The following is a 23,046-nucleotide window of genomic DNA, read 5'->3' as shown; positions in this document are numbered from 1 at the left end:
CTTGTGCCCTTACCCAGAAACCCTCACCTTGTGCACCACACTCACGCTTTTTCCTGTCATGCCGAGCCCCAGCATTCATCTGAGAACCCCAGATGCAACCCCAGGTAGCTTTGTCAAAATATTGTGGGATTTTACCCGCAGTACCATGGGTTCTACCCAGCCACCCCAGTACGAGCTGTTCAAGTCGAGGATCACTCCATCCACCTCGGAATATTGGGCAGCAGTACACATTCCTCCTGTAGACCCCAACCAAGATCCAACGGAAATTTCCTTCATGGGGAAATCCATGCCAACCCCACACCTGGCCATAGAAGCTGCTGCGAAAGAAGCGATTGCTCGTCTTCGATCCGCAGTACCCTATGCCCGCGAACGAGGATATTATTACTTTCCGAGTCGTGCAGCACCCGGAGAAGTAACATCTTTTCCCGGTGGACGTATTGAGAGAGAGACCCAGTTCTGGCCAACCTTATCCAGTACATCATTGCTCAAGAGCATTTAAACCAGCGAGTGATGGATTATCTCCAGAACCTCACAGATTTAAATCCTCAGATTGCCATCGGCAGACCACTGAGACCCGACCCGGAGAGACGCATACATCGACTGGTCAATGCACTGCCTCCAATTGAAGAAGAATGTATTCCTTTACCAGAGACATTTTATCGGGACTCCGCCCAGTTACCGTTTTCATTTTAGACGTCACTATTGTATTTGTTCCTTGCAGCATTTATTTAAGTATGTGACTTATGCGTGATACCCTGAGTTTGTACGGCAAGTCAATTATTTGGCTTCTACTAATGTGTGTAGTTTTTATTGTGGTTTATGCTCCTTTAAATTAACTGTTTTTCCCTCGCGAAATCCTGGAGCGAGATTTCTTTTCCCTGAGTTGCTACACCTGCCCCTTCTCACGACGTGGATTATTTAATTTCACTCAGCACCACGCGCAGACTCACAACCATAATCATTCGGACACATACACTGTTTGCAAAACTTTGCAACGGTGTTACATCCAGCTAATCACCCCCTAACTACAGTTAGCACCCGGCACACTCCATCTACTCTTCATGATCACCACCACCGCGGAGAGCCAACACCCGAGCCGCAGCGTCGCGATACTCGTCGAAGATCATCGCGCACAGGAGCACAGAGAGCCCCAGCAGTGTCGCCAGCCCTCCGCATATCAGGATCACAAACCAGTCCGGCATCGCCTCCGCCATTAGAGCCTCACCCAAGCTTCTGTAAGCAGTAATGGAGAAAGAAGGAAGAGGAGTAGTGAGGCCAGATGTGAGGAAGAAGAGAGAGTCACCCCGGCCGTTTTTATAGCTCGAGCTCGGTGTACGGTGGGCGAAATCCACCAACGCCGCTCGTCGCCGATCGCCAGTGTTCGGAGTCGAATCCGCGAGCAGTGCCGACAGCGCGCTGGCCCGCGAGGTGAGTGCACGCCGCACCGGCAGCTAGCACGCCGCGCACTACCATGGTACGGCCTAGATGCCCTACGCATTAGGCATCACCGGTGGAGAAAGCACGAGAAAGCGCGCGGGAGAGAGGAAGAAGAAAGGGCCAGAGGGAGAAGAAGAAGAGGCTGGCAGTGGGCCCCGGGTCCACCTGTCGGCCAGAGAGAGCACTGTGCTCTCGGGTACGACCAGCGTATATTTAAATTTAGGTTATTCTAAATTTTTATCCAGCGTAGAAATCACCCGATTTTTGTCCCGAACCATAGACTTTTCCACGCGGAACCAGTTTTCACACTATGGTTTTTCACCACTTATTGCCCTCTCACTGTAGCCACGTCTTTATTGCGTAAATATTTTCCTAACACCGCTTTTAGCAAATCTCGAGGACGAGATTTTTCTTAAGGGGAATAGCATTGTGACACCCCAAAAATTTGGCCTTGTTTTATTAAATTAAAATTTTTGCCAGGAATTAAAACTTTGGATTTCTGAGCTCCATTTTGATTTTTTTAAATCATTTCCTTCCTTGTTATGATGAGTTTTTCCCAAAGAGAAAACTTTTCAAATATGTTATTGGACTTGTTTAACCTCTCAAGAAAAACTTTCCTTTTATCAGTGTAACTAATTAACTAAATTAATTGCTTGATCTTTACTTTCTTGAAAATAGTTTTTCAAGGTTAAATGGCCATATTTGAACTACAACCATTTGATAGATTCACTTAAAATTTCCACAAAAATTTGGAGATGTCAGGTTATGTTTTTAAATCACTTTTATGCAAAAATATATTTCATTCATGAAATATTTTGAGCCCTGCACTCAATTTTTCTTCTCTGGTCCAGAGTGCATTTTGCACTGCAACCCATTTAAATAATTCTTTAAAACTTCTACCAAAATTAAGGGAGGTCAGTAGGAACATATTATTCCACTTTGTGCAAAAATCCAGGGTTGTTCTTTGAAAAGTTTGAGTGAATCAACCTCTTTTCCATTCTGGTCCAATTTGATGGTTTGTACAGCAACACCCATTTTAGTTGCTCCTATATCCATGGTTATTTCTCCTACTTGTAGTCCTTCATGTTAAACCCCTTAATCCAGGAGCATGCACCCATTAGATTAATTTTGGTTCATGAAATAATGCCATTTATTTCCTGTCCTGAATTGAAATTCTGCTAGACTGGCACTAACAAGTTTGTGCATTTCACCAACTAACATCACCACCCTCTCTTTCATCCACAGAGACCCCCATCTGGAGTTTTTGGCCACTCCAAGACTTGCCTAAGTGCCTGTGGCATTTTGTCAAACACCTGGAGAGCATGACCAGTTTTGACATGAGTTTTGGCATTGCACTGTGAACTTGCACCTTTGATCAAACTAGCATGTCCACTAGACTCCCCGTTGCTCCTAACCTCGATCTGGTAAACCCCACCCTCACCTGCGACCTGTAGCATGCCGCGGCATTGTGTTGAACATCTGGTGTGCATGCACTGGACGCGCCCAGAGCGCGCCAATTGCAGCCATGCGCCCGAGCCGACACGCTGGCCCCACGGCTTTGGCCCGCTCTGCAGCACCACGCCACGCGCTCCCCTCCTCGCAGCAACGCGCCAAGCAGCCCCCGCCGCGCCCGGCAGGCCAAGCGCTAGCCGCCGCCGCCCGGCAGCCTCTGCCCATGTCGGCGCCGCCAAAGCCTCTCACGCTCGCCACCTGGCCCCTGGAACAGCACGTGCTCATCCGCGAGTGTGTCCTCTAGCGCTCGTCGCCGCCACGATGCCCTGCTGCTACAGAACGACGGTTCGCCGGCCGCCCTTATCCACCGCCGCGGAACCGACCTCGGCAAGCTATAAATGGAGGCCCCCAAGCCTCCCCGAGCACGCAGGCGACCTCATGCTACCCCCACGGCGCTCCCCTGCCTCGCATTCGACCCGGGTAGGCCTCCTTCCTCATCTCCGGCAACTCCTGCCGCCGCCACCGCCCCGGCCAATCCGGCACCTCCAGTACCTGCCCCTCTCCGTTCTCTTCGCCAGTAACTTCCTCATTCCCCTGCGAACCCAACCCCCTACTTAATTTTGATCGGGAGCCATCGCCGCCAACAAATCACTTTGTCACCGGAGCTTCCCTCCGCCGCGAAGCTCGCCGCCGGCGATTTCCTCCACCTCCGACGACCCTACGACCACCGGGAGAACCACCCCAGCCGTGCGGATCCATCCCTACCCTCGGGGGCCCGTGAGGAGCAGCCAAACGCCGGCGACGATCGCCGGAGCCCCGCTCCGCTCGGGCAGAGGAGGGAGACGACGCGCGGCGACTGGTCAAACCTGACCAGTGGGCCCCTGGACCCACTGTCAGCGACCCCGCGCCGTCCACGCTGGAGTAAGTGGAGGCGTCATTCCCGTAATACGTCTTCTCTGCGCGAAAGCGTAATCTCTTCAAAACGTTTTCTTTTCTGTTTTAATTTAAAAACAGATATTGACCAGAACTTTGACTGGCTATAACTTTTTAAATATAACTCCAAATGAGTTGATTCTTTTTCCTACCTTCCTCAAATTTGGTCTAGTTTATTTTAAGATTTATTTGAAATTTTTTTCAAACAACTTTTGGTGCTGTTTTTATTTTGTGTGTTAATTCTTTTATATTGCTAAAATAGGATTTTTGAAGAGAGAAGAAACTTTCAAAAGTTTGGAGAGCACCCTGCCTTTCCACACATTGAAGGCAAGCATTCTGAATCCCGGCATAATATTTTGGTGTGATCGTTGATGCATTTATAACACCACCGCATTTCGAAGGACTTGTTATTTCATGTGATATGATCATATGCATGGGTGCATGTTGTTGATTCCCATGCTGTTGGAAATGGATTTACTTGTGATGATAATCACCCTCATATGCCTTGCATGTATACCGGCAGGAACCCAGGAAAAACCTCTGCCTTGGGTAGGCTTGAGTTTGTCGCCGGTCTCCATCGGGACGGTTATGTCTGGTATGGCATGGTAAGGCGATATGAGAGGTGACTCTGATGGATGAATTATATTCGTCATGCTAATCATGCAGAGAATACTTGAACCTCCAGAGTCGACCGTAGATCGAGTCTTGTTCCAGTAACCCCCATACTTGTCTCGTACTACCACTCGTCTCTACAGCAAGTAGAGTACGGTTCAGTAAGTTGTCAACCTCTTTCTAGCACACACCGTACAGAGAGGCCATGGTGGATGATACCGGTTGTAGCTGGTAGGCAGGTCACCTGGTCCGGGGGCATGGGTGTTTCCGGTTGGGACCGAGAAGGGAGGCCACCCCTTAGAGCGCGCGATATAAGTTTGATCCCATGCTACGCGAGGTTGTAGCCTCCCCACTTAGAGTTGCTTAACAGGTGTCGTGGGTGATTCCAGACACGTGTGAGTTAAGCTGGTGTGTGCAAGTTAGGTGTGTTTTCGACAAAAAGACTGTAGACGGAATTAGTCCCGATGGACTAAAGAAATCCGTTACTCGTGGGTAAAGAGTACACCCTCTGCAGAGAATAAACCTATTCGAATAGCTGTATCCATGGTTAAGGATTACAGTCTGGGATGGGTCAGGTGTCGGTCTTAGTGTCGGTCTTCGGAGGTGAAACTGTTAACCAGAAATACTGCTTGTGATTTGTGAGAACTATGCTTATTATTATTGTTGACTAACCCGTGATATTATTGCTATTATCAAGTATCTCTGGGATGGTTCTACCTCCGGGATATTCATTATGATTGTTTCTTTTAAAGCCCTTTATGTGGTGTCGCTCAGACGCCCGACTATGGCATTTCTTTTAAAGCCCTTTATGTGGTGTCGCTCAGACGCCCGACTGCGGCATTTCTTTTAAAGCCCTTTATGTGGTGTCGCTCAGACGCCCGACTGCGGCATTTCTTTTAAAGCCCTTTATGTGGTGTCGCTCAGACGTCCGACTGTGGCATTTCTTTTAAAGCCCTTTATGTGGTGTCGCTCAGACGCCCGACTGTGGCATTTCTTTTAAAGCCCTTTATGTGGTGTCGCTCAGACGCCCGACTGCGGCATTTCTTTTAAAGCCCTTTTTGTGGTGTCGCTCAGACGCCCGACTGTGGCATTTCTTTTTAAGCCCTTTATGTGGTGTCGCTAAGACGCCCGACTGTGGCATTGCTGGTTATTCGTTTTCATAAATTTTAATACTACTATGTTACTGCAATTTTATAAATAACCGCAGGCACGCATCAGAAATTTATTTACTATTTTCGACTGACGTCATGAGCATAAAATGTTTTCAGCACATCATTGTTATATTATACCTGTGTTCATAATGTTTGCGAGTACATTCAAAGTACTCACTGGCTTGTCCCTGGCTATTGTCTTGGCCAGATTTTCTTGCACGGAGAGGAGCGACGCGATGCCAGCCCCGGAACCCACACAATGGAGATAGCAGCCTCGCGAAGATAGGAATTAACCTGGTCAGCTGTTCCCGTGGGAAATGGAGTCCCATAGACACTGATGTTTCGGAACCCGCTTCCGCCATCAACCACTAGAAACCATTTGTTGTACTCACAGGCCAGAATGGTCTTGTACGACATATTTTGTATTTTGCTTGGAATTTCTGTATCAAGTTGGAGCCTCATCAGCTAACAGTAATCCTGGGGCTGATGAGCACGACGGTCTTTTCTGGAAATTTATTACCCGGAAAAAACCGGTCGTGACACACGAGTACCGGGTTGGCGAGCCACTCTGGAAAGAAAACCTCCATAATGAAGCTGGCTACCAGAAGCCGGGCTATCTCTTCCCCTACAATCCTTCTCTTCTCTTCCGATAGTCGGCAGCGGGGTTGTTTGACTGGTTTTGCACCTTCTCGTACATGTAGCTTGTGCTCGACGAATTCCTTCGGAATACCTGGCATGTCCTTGGGGACCATGCGAAGATGTCCCGATTCTCACGGAGGAAATCGACGAGCTCGCCTTCCTATTTGCTGTCCAGGTTTGCCCCGATGGTGGCAAACCTTTCTGGGTGCTCCGGTCCAAAGGTATCTTCTTTGTTTCTTTGGATAGCTGGAAAGAACCTTGGGCATCATACTCCTTGGGGTCGGGGACAGGACCGGCTGCTTGCCGGCCATGGCCACGACTTGATCCAGTATCTTCTTCTCTTTAGCAATCACGAGGGACTCGGCCAACCGGCTACTAGCTACCGCACACTCGGAGGATTTCTTGTACTCTCCGGCTATGGTGATGATGCCCTTGGAACTCGGTATCTTCATCTTGAGGTAGGCATAGTGGGGTACATCCATGAACTTGGCCAGAGCAGGTCGGCCAAGCAACGCATGGTAAGGGCTCTCCAGATCCACTACCTCGAACCACACTACCTCTCGGCGGAAATGATCTTTGTCCCCGAAGAGGACATCTATCTTGAGCTTGCTTATTGGGGAGCAGGACAGGCCGGGTACGATGCCATGGAACACAGTCCAACTAGGCATGAGCTGCTTCGTCTTGATGCTCAGCTTCTCCATGGTGTCACGTTATAGTATGTTGATGCTGCTCCCGCCATCTATCAGCACGCGGGAGAAACGGGAAGCTCGCCTTTCTGTTGCGAGGGTGGCGTCCAAAACCAATGCGTAAGAGCCGGGAGACGGCATCACCTCTGGGTGATCAGTCCGGCTCCAGCTGATAGGCCTTTCTGACCAGTGCATGAACTCGGGATTGTTGGAGGCAACTGCGTTGACTTCTTGATGCTATCGGCGTCGGCTATGCCGGTCTTCTGGTTGGCTTGTAAAGACGACGTTGGCGGCATGCTCGTCGGGGAACTCGTCTTGAACAGCCCCAACTGCTGGTCGAGCGGCTGGGTGCGGAGGGGCCGGAGGCGGCTGACCAATAGGCGGAGGCGGCGCTATCCCCTCGCCCTTGGAGATCAGCGTGAGCCAGTGGCATTTCCGGGTCGTGTGGTTTGAAGGCTTCGCGCCGCTGTGGAACTTGCAGGGGGCATCGAGTGCTTGCTTGTAGGAGAAAGCCGGCTGCCAAGCCGGCCTGCTGCCTTTCTGCTTCTTGGGCGTGGGCCGCCCTTCGGGTTGTTCGTCTTCGACTATGGCCACCTGCCGACTGGTGGAAGGCGGCATGGGAGCCTTGCGCTTGTGGTCGCTCTGGTACGGGCGTCGGCTGGAGTCTCCTGCCAGCGTCTTGGGACTCGGAGCTAGCACCTTCCCGGAGGCGTCTACTCAGAGCTCGGTCTTCATTGAGGAATCGGCCGTGCCGTATTTATCAGCTATGACCAGCAGCTCGTCGAGGGTAGTCGGCTCGTCACAGAGGAGTCGGTGCTTGAGGAGGGTGCCTTCTCGGCACCCGGCGGTGAAGTACTCTATAGCTTGAACCTCGTGCACCCCTTCGCAGGAATTACGAAGCTCGGCCCAACGTGTGAGGTAGTCGCGAGTTGATTCATTGGGCCCTTGTACACACAAGGAGAGCTGTCGAGGCTTGGGAGCCCGTTTGTAGGTGCTGGTAAAGTTGTGGATGAAGGCTTCTGTGAAGTCTAGCCAACTGTTGATGCTGTAAGGCTTGAGGCTCTTGAGCCAGGTGCGCGCCGTGCCTTGGAGCATGAGGGGGACATACTTCACGGCAACACGCCTGTTGCCGTTCGCGATGCTAACCGCAGTGGAATAGTCGATCAACCAGTCTTCCGGCTTCACGGAGCTGTTGTACTTGGGTGTGTCTCTTGGGAGCGAGAACCCTTTGGGGAAGGGCTCGTCGTGGATGCGGGGGCCGAAGCAAGGCAGGCCGACATCATCTTCTTCTTCCAGAGCCAGGGATCGCGCTAGGCGGTCGAACCGGTGGCGGCCGTCATTCTCGCCGACTCCTTCACGGCGGCCCAGCTGGCCGCTGAGAGTCGGATGCGTGACAGGCGGCGGAGTAGGATATCTCTCCCCACGAGGCAGAGGAGGAGGTGGGTCGCTCCGCCACTCCACATCTTGAGGGCGGCCTTCTGCGTCACGCTCGATGGAGATTCGAGTCCGGCTGCGGCTGGTAGCCGGCTCCTTTTCTTTTCTTGCGCGGGTGTTGCCCGCAGTCGGTGTTTGGGACGTTGCACCGTGCTCTCGGCGTGGGGGAGAACTTTCAGCGCGGACACCAGCTTCATGCCGCTCTGTGGCCGCGTCGATAAGCTGCTGGATGTGTCTGGTCATGTAGGGGAGCTCGTCGGCCCCCAGTCCGTCCAGCTCGTCTACGGCTGCCTGGGCGGCGCGTAGGTTCTCGAGAGGCATCGCATAGACTGGGCGGTCTGCTCCCAGTATGTCGGCGATAGCCGCACCGCGTTTCTTGATGATGCCGACACAGCTCGGCCCGTCGGGAGGCGGCGTGCCGAAGGCGGCACGGTCGACTTCGCGCTGGTGAGCCTCGGTAGGCGTCTCATGGAGGCTAGCTTCTGGCCCTCCGCAACGAGGGCGAGGCGGCGCGCCTCCAGTGTCTTGGCGTCGGCGTCGGCCGGGATGGGGGCGGACAAGTCGTGCAGCACCGTCTACAGGGCATTGTGGGCGTTTTCGCCAGAGGCGGCGCTGTGGTTGATAACCAGTAACTTGGTGACGGCGCTGCCGCTGCTGTTAGCTCGAGGAATAGGGTCGTTAATAATTACTACGTTGGTGGGGAAGGCGTCAAGCGACGTCGTGTCAGAGTCGACAAGCATCAGGTCGGTGGAGCCAACCGACTCCAAGTCCGTGGCAAGCTCACCGGAGACGTGGAGTTGGTTGAGGAGGCTGACAAGGTGGCTCTCGGGGCAGCGTGTGCCCGCGTCGGATGCGGGCTCGTCGGAGATGCGAGCCTCGCCAAGAAGATCGGTGAGGCAGCTCGCCGCGCAGGCGTCGGCGATGCCTTGCAGCGTGTCGGGGCAAGCGCCATCGGGCGAGCCGGGCTGGCTACGCACGCTGGGAAGGAAGAGGGTTCCCGTTCAGAACAGGTCTCCGGATGAAGGTGCACCTGGCCCCACGGTGGGCGCCAAATGTCGGGTGGTTGGTGCGACATATGCTAACGGGTGGCTTATCATTGTGGGAACCAGTAAAACATCGCCGGTGCCTGGAAACAGGATAAGGTGAAGACATGCACGCCGGCGGATCTTACCCAGCTTCAGGGCTCTCCGTGGAGATAACACCCCTAATGCTGCTCTGCGGGGTCTCCGCATGGTCACTAGATCGACAAGTAGCTACAAGAGGCTCCTTGAGCTGTTTGGTGAAAGGATGAAGAAAGGCAAGGCTAGCCCGCTTCTCCTCTCGATGTGGTGTCTAGAAATACTAAAAAGGATCCCCTACATGGGTGCCCTAGGGGGTTTATATAGGCCTACCCCCAGGGGTACAATGGTAATCCGGCTGGGCGTGGGCCCTAGCCGTCTGTGTCTACGCTCGCCGACTTCTCCGCCGACCGATGGGGCCCGCCGAATGGTGGACCCCGCCGGCTGTCGGCCTTCTGGTCGACAGGCCGGTCCCACCGCTCGGGGGTCTTGTCGGAGGCTGGTTACCGTTGCCTCGCCTTTGGTGACGAGGGCTTTGTCGTGGTAAGCATGGCTACAGTGCTGCCGCCGGGCGGCTTATCGCTGTAGCCTTACCTCGTCATATCTCCTTAATGAGGCGCCTCCTTTGAGGGAGTGAACTAGTCGGCTATTGGGAGTCGGCCATACCCCAGGCTGACTGGGGGAGGCCTGGCCGCCTTTAGGCGTCTCCCTGACCGAGGGGGCCCGCCACCCATGGGTCGTACTGACAGCTCGCCGTGGGTGATGTCATGGTCAACATGGCAACAGTGCCGCGTCGGACGGGTGATGGCTGCCCCGTACGACGCACTGTGGCCATGCGCGTCCCGGGATTCGGGGGTGGCAGGCTTCACTGTAGCCACGCCCCGTCTCATCACCGTTATGTGGGTGCAGACTCTGAGGGCATGATCTTGGCCGCCTGTAGGGGGCCGGCTTCTGGGAGTCAGCCTTCTCGTGGCCGGCTTCTTGGAGCCGGCCCACTCGTGCTTTTCTTCGAGGATTTTAGGGCCGGGCCACCTTCTTGCAGACGACCTGAAAGGTAGCCGGCTGGGGGAAGGCGGCCCCACGCCTTAGATGCTTGAAGGCTCGATCGGCCTATAATTTTGCTGAAGAGCCAGGGGAGCCGGCTAGGCTACCCGTGGTTATTTACTCCGACAGGCGGAGCTCCGGAACAGGCCCAAGATAGGATCTCGTGGATACAGAAAGGTACGGCGGTGGAATTAGGGTTTTGGCTCTCTATCTGATCATTTGAGGGTACGTAGGTATATATAGGAGGAAGGACTACGTTGGTGGAGCAACAGGGGGCCCACGAGGGTGGAGGGCGCGCCTGGGGGGAGGGTAGGCGCGCCCCCTACCTCGTGGCCTCCTCCTTTGTTTCTTGACGTAGGGTCCAAGTCTCCTAGATCATGTTCGGTGAGAAAATCACGTTCCCCAAGGTTTCGTTCCGTTTGGACTCCGTTTGATATTCCTTTTCTTCAAAACCCTAAAATAGGCAAAAAAACAACAATTCTGGGCTGGGCCTCTGGTTAATAGGTTAGTCCCAAAAATAATATAAAAGTGGATAATAAAGCCCAATAATATCCAAAACAGTAGATAATATAGCATGGAGCAATCAAAAATTATAGATACGTTGGAGACGTATCAAGCATCCCCAAGCTTAATTCCCGCTCGTCCTCGAGTAGGTAAATGATAAAAATAGAATTTTTGATGCGGAGTGCTACTTGGCATAATTTTAATGTAATTCTTCTTAACTGTGGTATGAATATTCAGATCTGAAAGATTCAAGATAAAAGTTCATATTGACATAAAAATAATAATACTTCAAGCATACTAACTAAGCAATTATGTCTTCTCAAAATAACATGGCCAAAGAAAGTTCATCCCTACAAAATCATATAGTTTAGTCATGCTCCATTTTCGTCACACAAGAATGCTCTCATCATGCATAACCCCGATGATAAGCCAAGCAATTGTTTCATACTTTAGTAATCTCAAACCTATAAACTTTCACGCAATATATGAGCGCGAACCATGGATATAGCACTAGGGTGGAATAGAATATGATGGGGATTATGTGGAGAAGACAAAAAGGAGACAGTCTCACATCAATGAGGCTAATCAATGGGCTATGGAGATGCCCATCGATTGATGTGCAAGGAGTAGGGATTGCCATGCAACGTATGCACTAGAGCTATAAATGTATGAAAGCTCAACAAAAGAAACTAAGTGGGTGTGCATCCAACTTTTTTGCTCACGAAGACCTAGGGCACTTGAGGAGGCCCATTGTTGGAATATACAAGCCAAGTTCTATAATGAAAACTCCCACTAGTATATGAAAGTGACAAAACAAAAGACTCTCTATCATGAAGATTATGGTGCTACTTTGAAGCACAAGTGTGTCAAAGGATAGTAGCATTGTCCCTTATATATATATATATATATATATATATATATATATATATATATATATATATATATATATATATACATAAACACTATTCTGATCACGGGATCAGAATAATATTCTGATCACAACCTGACCTGCCCCGCTAGTAGTACGTTGAACTTCCATGTGAACTAGGTTGAACTTCGGCCAACATGGAAATTATCATGACCCAACTTAAATTTTTGGCAAAATATAAGCGGTTTAAGAGCAGTTTTGAAAACCGTTTTTTCTTCGCACAAAAAACGTGAATCGTATTTTCGATCACATTTCTAAACCGTTTATCAGAATGAGGCATATAATATGGCGTTGGAAAGCTGCTGCAAAACCGCTCCTTCCACATGTTGAAAGTTTTCTCTAATTACCTATGGTTAAAGAGTAATTTGAAAAAACGTAAAATTTCATAAACCGAACAGCTGATTTCATTTTTTCGATGTCATTTCTAAACGGCTAATCCAATGGAGGCATATGATATGGCATTGGAAAGCTTATGAAAATGCGCTACTTTTTCATCTTGAAAGTTTTTTTCTAATTTTGAATGGTTTAAGAGTAATTTAGAAAATGGTCCAAGTCCTACCGAGTTCGTATTTTTGAGCTAATTTTTTAACCGTGCGTCCGAATGCAGCAAATGATATGGCGTTGGAAAGCATGAACAAATGCGAAACTTTTTGGTATGTATTGTTTCTCCCAATTCTTTATGGTTTCAAGTCAGTTTAGAAAATGGCGAAAAATATATTTTCACCGTAATTTCTACAAAATTCATCGGAATGGGGCAAATAATATACCGCTGAAAAGCTATGGAAAATGTGAAACTTTTTCATGTTGATGGTTTTCTCTGATTCCTATCCGTTTTCAAGTAATTTTGAAAATGGCGGGATCATGCGTTTTGCCTTTATCGCAAAACAGATTCTTTGAAAATGCACCGCATGAAGAACCTGAAATTCTCGGCACGTGTACCCGAACTTCACTCTATTTTTCACGTGATTTTTTTGCTCGTAGGTCTCCATCCACTGCTCCTAACTCTCCATCCACTCACCGGAATTAAGCAAGTGATATACCGATGGAAAGCTGTTGTAAACATGCAACTTCCCTGTGTTGATCATTTTTTCATACTCACGACGATTTTAAAAGTTTTTCATATGATATTCATTTAGTGTAGTAGGTGAACTTCCTGCTGTTTTCAGTTGAACTTCTATGACGTATTTTCGTTTGTAATTTTCTCATCCATTCGTCAGTGTTACACAAATGATATTCCTTTTGTACAAATCTCTCTCACAATATTTTTTTTTTAACTTTCTCCAACGAAGGACTTGAACTTATAACAACAAGAAAATAGCCTTTGCTTTTTTATTCCTTTTTAATACAAAATGCACACCGTGTAGTACATGAACTTCTGGCAGTTATCAACCCGAACTTCTCTCAGTTACATCAAAATATTTTTTGAGTTTTTTTATGAATTTTTAATCTGAGTTTCTTAATCTTTTTTATGAATTTTGAAGCGCTCTATTTTTAATAGTTGAACTCCTTGTTATTTTATTTTTGAACTTCTTGTTTCCATTTTTTACTAACGAGGAAAATCTGAGTTTTCTATAGTCATCGAACTTCTCCATCTTTTTAATATGGACTTCCTGGTTTTATTTCCTAATCATTCTTTATGAAATTTTGAAGTGCTCTATTTTTAAAGTTGGACTTCTTGTTATTTTATTTTTGAACTTCTTGTTTCCATTCTTTAATAATGAGGAAAATCTGAGTTTTCTATAATCATCGAACTTCTCCATCTTTTTAATATGGTCTTCCTTGTTTTATTTCTTAATCCTTTTTATGAAATTTTGAAGTGCTCTATTATTAAAAGTTGAACTTCTTGTTATTTAACTTTTGAGCTTCTTGTTTCCATCCTTTAGTAACAAGGAAAATCTTAGTTTTCTATAATCATCGAACTTCTCCATCTTTTCAATTTGGACTTCCTAGTTTTATTTCTTTTAGTAACGGAAAAAATCCTACTTTCTGATAGACATCGAGCCGCTTTGTTTTTAAATTTGAACTTCCAGGTTTATTTTAACAGAGAAAATATTTTTTATAAAAAAATTTGAGATGCTTTTTTTAATGACCTTCTTTTGGTTTGTAATAAGCATTGAACTTCTTAGTCTTTTTAATTTGAACTTGTTTTTTTAGATTTTGTTTTTTTAACTTGATCATCTTGGTTTTGTACTAAAAATTGAACTTCTCAGTTATTTAAATTCGAACCTGTAGTTTTTTTATATGACCCCTTTATTATTAAAAAGTTGAACGTCTTTGTATTTTTAATTTGACTATCTTGGTTCTGTAATAAACATCGAACCTCTATGTTTGTGTAATTTGTACCTCTAATTTCTTTTGGAAACATGGAAAATGCTTTCTTTAAATAATTTTTTGAACTACTATGTGTTTTAATTTTTTGAACTTCTTTGTTTTAAAAAAGAGAGATAAATCCTTTTTTACAAACATTGAATTGCTTTGTTTCTTTTAATTTGCACTTTTAAGTTTTTATTTTGCTTCTTTCAAACCTTCATCCAATTTTCTTCAGGAAAATTCAAACATGGTATTTTTTATGAAACTCTGTTTCCTCTGCACTTATCTAGTTTATGTATTTGAGCTTACATACTTCTAAAAACTGAACTTCACTTCTTTTTTTACTCGGAGGGCGTCCTGGAGGAGAGATTGCTCATGGTTGGATGGGAGGACGAAGGTGCATTGCAGGTGAGCACGGCAGGTCGTGTCTGAAGGGAGGGAAGGTTAGGTCGAAGGGGAGGGCATTTTTTTCACTTTCTACGAACTTACTAGGCATTTTAGGCATTTTTTTGTTGTTGGTGAATTGGCCTAGGCAGTCCCTTTTTTCATTTGATGAATTTTTTCGGTATGTGGTACACGTGAACTTCGTAATTTCGGAAACGTGAACTTCACGTGCTATTGAAATTCAAGAAAATTACACACAACTATATATATACACTTCGTGTGCTACATGCACGACCAACACATCAGCAAGCTTAGTACCAACATACATAAGTAGTAGCACACTAAGATTATATTGCTTTTGTTTTGATCATTCAGAATGTTGTATCTTCCAAGAGGATGGAGAATGATATATCTACAGAAAGACCATCTGTAGAAAAGCAACATCATAATTTTGAACCATCGACAACAAGTTCAAACACAAAACCAAGGACTATAGTAGCTAAACTCTCACCGAAATCTCTCTCTAGCATTCTATTTGAACTTTAGCAGTAGCGCACCCACATCAGCTAGTGGGCGAGGCTGCCGCAACAACAGAAGCTAGCAGCGACTAGCAAATGGAGGCTGGGTCGTGGTAGTGACACAGAGATGGAGCTAGGCGAAGGGGAGGGGAGCTGCACCTCTGCAAGGGCCACACCCATGGCACGGGCAAGGCACGGTTGTCCTCTGCTAGGGCAACTGCACCTCTGCCGTCGTCCCCTGTAGTTTTTCCTATGCTCGGACGCACGTGATGAAGGTCGGGTCTGGCACCCCATGAAGATCGGGTAGGGGCGCATGGTGACCAACGACCGCAGGTGTGCAGAGGACTGCTGGGGAGATGCACGGATGCTTCCAAGAAGGGAGCCACAACAGGAAACTGCACGATGTGCTAGAACTCCAGGGGCGCTGGGAGAAAATTTTCCTCCGCTCGCCGCTCGCGCTTTTTGGCCTGAACTTGGGAGGAGAACCAGGGGAATGCCTACCGCAACAGGTGATGGTAGGCGGCGCGCTCGCGGTGGGGGCATGGAAAAGGAGGGCGGCCAGCCGCCGGAGGGAAGAGCCGGACAGTACCGATGGCAGGTGGGAGATGGAGCCCGTTACGACAGCGGGATCCCGTGCATGGGGAACCTGGCTGCGCTGGCGGGATCCGGTGCGTCGAGGTCCTGGCCGCGACGGCGGGACCCGGTGCGTGGGACGGGGCAGCGAAGCAAGGGAGGCGGCCGGCCTCACTGGCGACGGCAACGGGAGTAGTCCCGCAGGCGGAACCGGGGGAGGAGACCTCGTGGCGACCGGATTCAGGGGCGGAGGCGGCGTGGTGGCCGGATCCAGGGGCGGAGGCGGCGTGACGGCCAGGTCCGGGGGCGGAGGCGATGCACCGGCCTGTTTCGGGGGCGAGAGCGGTCAGCGCGGGTGGTGGAAGAAGGTGGATGCGGGTGGGGATTGGGGAAGAAGGTGCCCACAGGGGGAGGGGGTGTCAAGTTTTTTTTCTAATCTCAGCAACATCTTCGATCGCGCCCTTATAGGGCTGAACATGATCCAAATAACTATTCTGATCCTGGGATCAGAATAGTGTCACTATATATATATATATATTTGGCCGTTCTCTTTTTTTTATTTGGCCTTTCTTTTTTTGGAACAATGCTCTATGAATGATGGTCATCACACTTCTATTTACTTACAACTCAAGAATTACAACTCGATACTTAGAACAAGATATGACTCTATATGAATGCCTCCGGCGGTGTACCGGGATATGCAATGAACCAAGAGTGACATGTATGAAAGAATTATGAATGATGGCTTTGCCACAAATACTATGTCAACTACATGATCATGCTAAGCAATATGACAATGATGAATGTGTCATGATAAATGGAATGGTGGAAACTTGCATGCCAATATATCTCGGAATGGCTATGGAAATGCCATAATAGGTAGGTATGGTGGCTGTTTTGAGGAAGATATAAGGAGGTTTATGTGTGAAAGAGCGTATCATATCACGGGGTTTGGATGCACCGGCGAAGTTTGCACCAACTCTCAATGTGAGAAAGGGCAATGCACGGTACTGAAGAGGCTAGCAATGATGGAAGGGTGAGAGTGCGTATAATCCATGGACTCAACATTAGTCATAAAGAACTCACATACTTATTGCAAAAATCTACAAGTCATCAAAAACCAAGCACTACGCGCATGCTCCTAGGGGGATAGATTGGTAGGAAAAGACCATCGCTTGTCCCCGACCGCCACTCATAAGGAGGACAATCAAATAACACCTCATGTTTCAAATTTGTTGCATAACGTTTACCATACGTGCATGCTACGGGACTTGCAAACTTCAACACAAGCATTTCTCAAATTAACAACTACTCAACTAGCACGACTTTGATATATTACCTCCATATCTCAAAATAATCATCAAGCATCAAACTTCTCTTAGTATTCAAAACACTCATAAGAATTTGTTTACTAATCTTGAATACCTAGCATATTAGGATTATTTATGAAAATTACCATGCTATTTAAGACTCTCAAAATAATCTAAGTGAAGCATGAGAGATCAATAGTTTCTATAAAACAAATCCACCACCGTGCTCTAAAAGATATAAGTGAAGTACTGGACCAAAACTATATAACTCAAAAGGATATAAGTGAAGCACATAGAGTATTCTAACAAATTCCAAATCATGTATGGCTCTCTCAAAAGGTTTGTACAGCAAGGATGATTTTGGTAAACTAAAAAGCAAAGACTCCAATCATACAAGACGCTCCAAGCAAAACACATATCATGTGGTGAATAAAAATATAGCTCCAAGTAAAGTTACCGATAGAAGTAGACAAAAGAGGGGATGCCTTCCGGGGCATCCCCAAGCTTTGGCTTTTAGGTGTCCTTAGATTATCTTGGGGGTTTCATGGGCATCCTCAATCTTAGGCTCTTTCCACTCCTTGTTCCATAATCCATCAAATCTTGACCCAAAACTTGAAAACTTCACAACACAAAACTTAAAGTAGAAAATCTCGTGAGCTCCGTTAGCGAAAGAAAACAAAACACCACTTAAAGGTACTGTAATGAACTCATTCTTTATTTATATTGATGTTAAACCTACTGTATTCCAACTTCTCTATGGTTTATAAACTATTTTACTAGCCATAGATTCATCAAAATAAGCAAACAACACACAAAGAACAGAATCTGTCAAAAACAGAACAGTCTGTAGTAATCTGTAGATAGCGCAAGATCTGGAACCCCACAAATTCTAAAATAAATTTCTGGACGTGAGAAATTTATCTATTAACCATCTGCAAAATGTATTAGCTAAATAAAACTTTCCAAATAAAAATGGCAGCAATTCTCGTGAGCGCTAAAGTTTCTGTTTTTTACAGCAAGATATCAAGACTTTCCCCATGTCTTCCCAATGGTTCTACTTGGCACAAACACTAATTAAACACAAAAAAACACAACCTAAACAGAGGCTAGATAAATTATTTATTACTATAGAGGAGCAAAAAGAAAGTAATAAAAACAAAATTGGGTTGCCTCCCAACAAGCGCTATCGTTTAACGCCCCTAGCTAGGCATAAAAAGCAAGGATAGATCTAGGTATTGTAATCTTTGGTAGGCAATCCATAAGTGGCTCTCATAATAGATTCATAAGGTAATTTAATTTTATTTCTAGGAAAGTGTTCCATGCCTTTCCTTAACGGAAATTGGAATCTAATATTTCCTTCCTTCATATCAATAATTGCACCAATCGTTCTAAGGAAAGGTCCACCAAGAATAATAGGACATGAAGGATTGCAATCTATGTCAATAACGATAAAATCTACGGGCACATAATTCCTATTTGCAACAATAAGAACATCATTAATTCTTCCCATAGGTTTCTTAATAGTGGAATTCGCAAGGTGCAAGTTTAGAGAGCAATCATCAAAATCACGGAAACCTAACAAATCACACAAAGTCTTTGGAATCGTGGAAACACTAGCACCCAAATCACATAAATCATAGAACTCATGATCTTTAATATTAATTTTAATAGTTGGTTCCCACTCATCATAAAGTTTTCTAGGGATAGAAACTTCCAATTCAAGTTTTTCTTCATAAGATTGCATCAAGGCATCAACGATATGTTTAGTAAACGCTTTATTTTGACTATAAGCATGAGGAGAATTTAGCACGGATTGCAACAAGGAAATAAAATAAATCAAAGAGCAATTTTCATAATTAAATTTCTTGAAATCCGAAATAGTGGGTTTAGCAACATCTAGGGTTTTAATTTCTTCGATCCCACTTTCATCAAATTTAGCATCAAGATCTAAAAACTCCGAATTTTTGGAACGCCTTCTAGGTAAAGGTGGATCATGTTCAGTCCCATCATTATTAAGATTCATATTGCAAAACAAATATTTAATAGGGGACACATCAATAACTTTTATATCTTCATCTTTATTTTCATAGGAACTAGAAGAACACGCTCTTATAAAGGCATCTTTCTTAGCACGAATCCTAGCGGTTCTTTCTTTGCACTCATCAATGGAAATTCTCATGGATTTGAGAGACTCATTGATATCATGCTTAGGAGGAATAGATCTAAGTTTCAAAGAATCAACATCAAGAGAAATTCTATCAATGTTCCTAGCCAACTCATCAATCTTAAGCAATTTTTCTTCAATCAAAGCATTGAAATTATTTTGTGAAGTAATACATTCTTTAATATTAGATTCAAAATCAGAGGGCGTCTTATTATAATTTCCATAAGAATTGTTGTAGGAATTACCATAATTATTAGAGGGATTACTAGGATAAGGCCTATGATTAAAATTTCCTCTATACGCGTTGTTACCAAAATTAGTCCTACCAACAAAATTCGCATCCATAGATTCATTATTATTCTCAATCAAAGTAGACAAGGGCATATCATTAGGATCAGAAGAAACACTCTTACTAGCAAATAATTTCATAAGTTCATCCATCTTTCCACTCAGAACATTAATTTCTTCTACCGCATGCACCTTTTTATTAGTAGATCTTTCAGTATGCCATTGAGAATAATTAACCATAATATTATCTAGGAGTTGAATAGCTTCTCCTAAAGTGATTTCCATAAAAGTGCCTCCCGCGGCCAAATCTAAAAGATTTCTAGAAGCAAAATTCAATCCGGCATAAATTTTTTGTATAATCATCCACAAATTCAAACCATGAGTAGGGCAATTACGTATCATTAATTTCATCCTCTCCCAAGCTTGTGCAACATGTTCGTGATCAAGTTGCTTAAAATTCATAATATCGTTTCTAAGGTAGATGATCTTAGCGGGAGGAAAATACTTAGAGATAAAAGCATCTTTGGACTTGTTCCAAGAATCAATACTATTTTTAGGCAAAGACGTATACCAAGCTTTAGCATGATCTCTAACCGAAAAAGGAAATAGCTTCAATTTAACAATATCATTATCCACATCTTTCTTCTTTTGCATATCACACAAATCAACGAAGCTATTTAGATGGGTAGCGGCATCTTCACTAGGAAGGCCGGAAAACGGATCTTTCATGACAATATTCAGTAAAGCGGCATTAATTTCACAAGATTCAGCATCGGTAAGAGGAGCAATCGGAGTGCTAATAAAATCATTGTTGTTGGTACTGATAAAGTCCCACAATTTAGTGTTATCTTGAGCCATCGTGACAAGCAAGCAATCCAACACACAAGCAAACAAAAAGCAAGCGGGCAAAAGGAGGCAAATAGGGAAAGAGAGGGAGGATAGAGCAAGAGAGGGCGAATAAAATGGCAAGGGTGAAGTGGGGGAGAGGAAAACGAGAGGCAAATGGCAAATAATGTAATGCGGGAGATAAGGATTGTGATGGGTACTTGGTATATTGACTTTTGCGTAGACTCCCCCGCAACGGCACCAGAAATTCTTCTTGCTACCTCTTGAGCACTGCGTTGGATTTCCTTGAAGAGGAAAGGATGATGCAGCAAAGTAGCATAAGTATTTCCCTCAGTTTTTGAGAACCAAGGTATCAATCCAGTAGGAGGCTACGCGCGAGTCCCTCGTACCTACACAAAGCAAATAACTCCTCGTAACCAACGCGATAAGGGGTTGTCAATCCCTTCACGGTCACTTACGAGAGTGAGATCTGATAGATATGATAAGATAATATTTTTGGTATTTTTGTGATAAAGATGCAAAGTAAAATAAAAGCAAAGTAAAAAGCAAAGGAAATAACTAAGTGTTGGAATATTAATATGATGAAGATAGACCCGGGGGCCATAGGTTTCAATAGTGGCTTCTCTCAAGAGCATAAGTATTTTACGGTGGGTGAACGAATTACTGTTGAGCAATTGACAGAATTGAGCATAGTTATGAGAATATCTAGGTATGATCATGTATATAGGCATCATGTCCGAGACAAGTAGACCGACTCCTGCCTGCATCTACTACTATTACTCCACTCATCGACCGCTATCCAGCATGCATCTAGAGTATTAAGTTCATGAAAACAGAGTAATGCCTTAAGCAAGATGACATGATGTAGAGGGATAAATTCATGCAATATGATAAAACCCCCATCTTGTTACCCTTGCTGCCCTACTGTCACTGGGAAAGGACACCACAAGATTGAACCCACAGCTAAGCACTTCTCCCATTGCAAGAAAGATCAATCTAGTAGTCCAAACCAAACTGATAATTCGAAGAGACTTGCAAAGATAACCAATCATACATAAAAGAATTCAAAGAAGATTCAAATATTTTTCATAGATAATCTTGATCATAAACCCACAATTCATCGGTCTCAACAAACACACCGCAAAAAGAGGATTACATCAAAAAGATCTCCACAAGAGAGGGGGAGAACTTTGTATTGAGAACCAAAAAGAGAGAATAAGCCATCTAGCTAATAACTATGGACCCGAAGGTCTGAGGTAAACTACTCACACTTCATTGGAGGGGCTATGGTGTTGATGTAGAAGCCCTCCGTGATGGATGCCCCCTCCGGCGGAGCTCCGGAACAGGCCCCAAGATGGGATCTCGTGGATACAAAAAGTTACGGCGGTGGAATTAGGGTTTTGGCTCCGTATCTGATCGTTTGGGGGTACGTAGGTATATATAGGAGGAAGGAGTACCTCGATGGAGCAACAGGGGCCCCACGAGCGTGGAGGGCGCACCTGGGGGGGGGGTAGGCGCGCCCCCCTACCTCGTGGCCTACTCCTTTGTTTCTTGAGGTAGGGTCCAAGTCTCCTGGATCATGTTCGGTGAGAAAATCACGTTCCCGAAGGTTTCATTCCGTTTGGACTCTGTTTGATATTCCTTTTCTTCGAAACCCTAAAATAGGCAAAAAAACAGCAATTCTGGGTTGGGCCTCCGGTTAATAGGTTAGTCCCAAAAATAATATAAAAGTGGATAATAAAGCCCAATAATGTCCAAAACAGTAGATAATATAGCATGGAGCAATCAAAAATTATAGATACGTTGGAGGCGTATCAGCCACAAATCCTATGTGAGGTTGAGAGCCATTTGAGTGACTCCACCAACCATACGAGTGAGAGCATCCTTGAGGGAGTGAGTGAGCCACATCACTTAGTGAGTGAGGTAGTTGACACGACATGTGAGGCCACTATGATTTCTAACAACCTAACCTCTACTCCGAGTGTGTTTTTTCATTGGTGCTAGGTCTCCTACATGACGACATGCCTATCCTAGATGAGTCCATACCTCCAATGGAGACAATGATGGCCATGGTGGACGATGATGCACCCCCCACATGGTTCCATAAAGATGAAGATGACCATGACTCGGTCTTCGACACCTCACCTACAACACATGAGCGATGCTCCAAAGGTAAAATAGGTGATGGTGCTTCTCTTGTCCCACTAGTGGACTACCTCACCAATGATTGCTTGCATGATGTTGATCCACATATTCCCATGCTTAATGCTAGTGCGAATTCTTCATGTCATGACTTACCAATTTATGATGAATATGATGATGAGCATGTTGATTTGCCTAGTTGTGATGCTATGCTCCATAGGATATCATGTGAAAATTCTATTGGTCACATCATGTTTGACAATCCTTTAAACTTGTCACATGCTATGCGTGAGATCTCCCATATTGCATCATTTCAATCTCAAGATAGTAACTATGCATGCCCCATTAAAATCAATCCCATTTTCACTTATGTCATAGATGACGAGATGATGGTCATTGGCTTTTGTTTTTCATGTGATGATATTGCCATGCTTCCTTTAGATGATTTGCGTAGTTCATCTACTATGCCATGACACGATCATAATGTTTCAAATATGCATTGTTTTCAATGTTTCAAATATTCTCCGTGTGATGTTTACTTTGATGCTCATGAGGAGATCCCCATAGTTTCCTCATACATATTAGGAGATTTTGATGCATTCCGCACTTTTCATGATTCCCATAATTGCTTGC

The sequence above is a fragment of the Triticum dicoccoides genome, chromosome 1A (genome assembly GCF_002162155.2).
Source record: "Triticum dicoccoides isolate Atlit2015 ecotype Zavitan chromosome 1A, WEW_v2.0, whole genome shotgun sequence".
NCBI classification, from domain to species: Eukaryota; Viridiplantae; Streptophyta; class Magnoliopsida; order Poales; family Poaceae; genus Triticum; species Triticum dicoccoides.
The sequence above is the reverse complement of the archived record's forward strand: the minus strand, read 5'-3'. Positions refer to the sequence as shown.